This window comes from Poecilia mexicana, unplaced genomic scaffold (assembly GCF_051168715.1).
Source record: "Poecilia mexicana isolate PSO_F unplaced genomic scaffold, ASM5116871v1 scaffold_8, whole genome shotgun sequence".
Lineage (NCBI taxonomy): Eukaryota > Metazoa > Chordata > Actinopteri > Cyprinodontiformes > Poeciliidae > Poecilia > Poecilia mexicana.
In genome coordinates, this window is record NW_028263377.1 from 17,957,466 (window position 1) to 17,961,743 (window position 4,278).

Genomic DNA, 4,278 nt, shown 5'->3' on the forward strand with positions numbered 1-4,278 from the left:
CCCCCAGAACAACCGCGATAAGGACAGGCGGCTAATTGGATACTGAAGGCTCTCTAACAGGGCAATCGGTCTTCAGAAAACATGGAAAGAAAAATGTTTAACAGGACGATCCAATATTCTACTGAGGAGACGGCATAACAGAAAGTTTATCCTTACAAAAATAAATAGAGACATCATGACTGAACAATCCCTTCTACCAAACAATTAGTACCGAGTTATGCATCACCCTACTTTATTCAATTCGGACAATTATTTGGGAGCATGTGCTAGTTAGGTTGATATAAAAACACTCCCCTCATTAACCTGTGGTCTGTAAAAGCATATGGGCTCAGCAATTAACCCACATTCCCAAAACCTATCCAGCTGCCCTGCAGTCCAAAATGACTATAATCCCATACAACATGGTAATTTCCCCAGCAGTGAGCACATGCCTGGTGGAAAACGCTGGAAACAAATAAAGACTGTGGTTTCCTGCAGAGAGACCGCATCAGCTGTCATATTTATAATTACAGCTTCTCGACTATTTCTATCAGTCATGTAATTATTGTATATTTGCTATTTTTATCTGTCATATAATTATCATCTTCAGTCATTTCTAGTTAAACTTTTCTATAGGTTTTCATGATCCTGGAGATCCTTGGCATATAAGAATGTTGTTTTTTTTGTTTTTGTTTTTTTTAAATTCAGTTCATTTGGACACTCCACTGGAAAATGATCGCTATACAGGATTTTAGAGAATACAAAAGGGAGCATCGGCTGAGCTACTACTGCCAAAAACTTTATGTTCTCCTTCTATAGATTATACACTTGGCTCTGTCTTTTAGTGTTTAACCCTGCTTCTCTCCTAGACATAGCTTTGGCTGAGCTTTTACTGCAACTAGCAGTATCTGATCCCTTATGGCGCCACACCATACTCTCTTTTATCCTATAGACTGAACTGGCTCAGAGATTATCTGTGTAGCTCTGTTCTTCTCCTAGATGAAGCCATGAAAGTATATGCTGCCGCCACTTTTTACTTTTCTTCAAAATAGAATGCACTCCAAGTTTGGTGCTTCTGTTCTTTGTGCTTTTTTTGTGTGTGTGTGTGTGCCATCTTCTCATACCTCCCAGGTTGGTCATGACAGATGACCGTTCACACCGATTCTGGAACTTTTGGGGGGTTTCTTCTTCTGAATGAGGAGTTTCCATTTCATGCAGGTATGAGAAACGGTGTGTGTGTCAGTGACTCGATGCAATCTGCTCGGTTTCCTTACATAAAAAAAAAAACAAAAAAAACAAACATTTTTTCACCAATTTGGATGAAAAACTGAACTCCACTGCATTGTTTAATAATCAAGATCCACTGAAAAGGATGTATATCCATTGACTGGTTGTAAGGGCCTAAACAGATAAACTGAAACAAAGTACTTTAATGTTAAATTTTTTTTTCTTTCTTACAAGTTATGCTGAATCAACCGAAAAACTTCTCAGAAAATGCTCACGGTTCAGCTGGCATCCCTGAAGGAGCCTTGAATTCAAAAGCCAGTCTGGATGTAACAGCTGCTCCACAGTACATCCACTCCATAAATTTAGGGCAATTAAGATCTCGAGCTCCACTAATGAAGCTGGCAAGCAAGCAGGAGGAGGGCTGTAGCTCTTACACCAGGTGCCAAGGCCATACACAGGAAGTCTCAGCAGGGGTTAACACCTGGGAACAATAAACTTTTAAAGGTGAATTTTACAAAGGATGCACTGAAATAATACAGCAAAAAAAAAAGCTCCAAACATATAATAAAGAACCGTATTCAATTTTATTTGCTTTTCAATGAGTGTGATGCTTGTTTTTGTTCATGCTTTGTGAAAGGGATTGGGTTGATTTTCTGGTATATCATTAGCAAATTGAAAGAAAACTCCATTGAATACACACAAGGTTATCCAGAGGGCAACGAGGGTAGCATGTGCCTCTATTTGCCACAGTGGACTCATTGATTGTGGAAAAAAGAAAGGGATTTTGGTAATCAGTACTTTCAGGCGATCATAGGGGAAATCACAAACATTTAGCTTTTTAAGGCAAAAACAATACAATTATCTTCAAACAGAGTCTGGTTTTATTTATGGTAAAATAACATGCAAGTACTCACAGTGCCCTATGCCCCACCCCCACCGCCAGGACAAGGAACATGACGCACAAAATGAAGATGAACTATAATCAAAATCATTTGCTCCACGAGTTCAGTAATCTGCTGTTTGGTAAAGAAAAGCGGCGATGATCCCAGAGACGTAATATGGTCTCATCTCATAATGCGGCCACGCCTTTTTAGCAGACTGGATGTGCTCACCTAAAACAACACTTATGCAAATAAATGCAAACATCACGGCCGTGTTTTAGATAACAGCTTTGGCTTTAAGTCAGCTCCATTATTAACCCGGAAAAAACCTGCAATAATCAAACACTTAACCCCAAAGTTGAAGGAGGTCTCTCCTAACATCTCACCCAAACCCAGTCAATGAGGGAGCGGCCCCCCTCCGCTCCCCGCTCCACTCCTCTAAAAAAAGGCTACCATTGTGTGAGAGGAATCGCCATGGATACTGCCAGCGAACTGTAAGCCTTTCGGAATTATTAGCATTCCTCAGAACCCCGAGCACTGTAGCAAAGCCGCTCGCTTTCCCGTCAATCTGCCTTTAAGAGAAACACACCATTTCTTTCATCGGCAACTGCAGGAATTTTACATGTGGCTGGGAATTAATTAAAGTCGAATTATGGGGCTGTGGCAATATTGGGCTGACACAGACGGAGTTGAACAATGCCCGAGGAGGCGGGTGAAGGGGGAATGTGGCCTTGTTCATGGGTAGGGTGATGAAGCTTGGTCACTTATCAGCAGCTACAAGGCAACAAAGTGATGGAACAATGGAATGGAAATATAGTGACATGCAAACGCTTTCTTAACCTTGAATCTTTAGATATGTTACAAATTATGCACCACAATATTGTTTTGTTTGCGATGGGCAAACATGAAGTGGCACACAATTAGGCACTGAAAGGAAAAGGTGTGGTGCGGATATGTTTTCAACCCCCTTGACCCTGCCTCTAAATAAAATCCCCTCAAACCAATTTCCATCACCTGCATATCATTTCAAGGGGCAGCGTTGTATATTTTTCAGACACACAATGTCATTTTATAGCACAATCAACTGACTGTGTTACATCCAGTTGTTAAAAGAAATTTAACGCCTTGAAATTGGGCCTCTGTCTCTTTAAGAAGATCCTGTCTTCAGCACATCGTGACATCAAGCTGGTCATAGATGATGGAAAACCTTTTAGAGGCAGCAAAAATACTGCAGTCCTGGGTAGATGTCAACTTCCAGCAAGATAACCATAATCACAAAGCCAGACTGGACCAAAGCATAATCCACTAGAATGACCCAGTCAAAGTCCAGACCTACTATTGCAATTCACTGTAGTAAGGTTAAAGTGATTAAACTTGGGTAAATTTTATAAGACATATAAAGTACTATATCACTTTACTTAAATTCATACAAATATAAACAGCTACATAATAAAGTCAGGTTTTGTAAACTGACCTCAAGCATCACATCAACACTAAGTATAAAAAAAAAAAAAATCACCATTTATGCTTTCATAAAGCCAATGTTTAGAAGTAATTTCCAATAATTATGTGGTAAAGCCTTCACTCATGTGCAGCATGCTAACATATGGTATAAACATAACTGAAACAAACCCCGGCGTCCATGGGAAAGGATTAAACGGAGTTATGTGAACCATGCCGTAAAGTGTAATGCAATATACTGATTACTAGCTTAAGAAGCTTCTGCTGTGTATGACGAGCCAGCGAAACCACCTAACTCTAAAATAATGCAACAATTGCATCTTTGTTGAAGACTGTGGCACAATGTGGCCACTATCAGCCACTAATTAGACAAGACCGTACCAATGGTGACACAACAGCCTCTGTTCTGCAGGCGAGCATGAAGACTCCGCTATCGGGCCTCAGACTTACTCCTTCAACCGCTGGTACCTTTGCCAGCGCAGAAAAAGTAGGTCTGCCTTCCCTAAGGGGAAGCAGGGGCCTCAGTGACATTCCACGCTGTGTGCCAAAACATTTAAATGGTAACCATTTCCCTGGAGTGTTTGCAAAGTACAGTTTAAATTTCACATCCCTGTGTTGTTCCAGGTACAGCTTACGTGTAAACAGCTCGACCAAGTCCTAAATAGACCGTCGAACAATAGTATTATTGACAGAAAATAACAAAAAAAGAAAAAAAAACACTTGCTACAGG

General features: G+C 40.4%; 1 long non-coding RNA gene across 1 annotated transcript; it reads right to left on the reverse strand.

Annotated features, from left to right (window-relative positions):
* Positions 1–682: 682 nt before the first annotated feature.
* Positions 683–1,684, reverse strand: LOC148158043 (uncharacterized). The gene is made up of 2 exons (XR_015764120.1): positions 1,482–1,684; positions 683–1,248 (listed from the first exon to the last, which is right to left on the reverse strand). It is a non-coding gene; the product is annotated as an uncharacterized LOC148158043 (long non-coding RNA).
* Between the last annotated feature and the right edge of the window lie 2,594 nt (positions 1,685–4,278).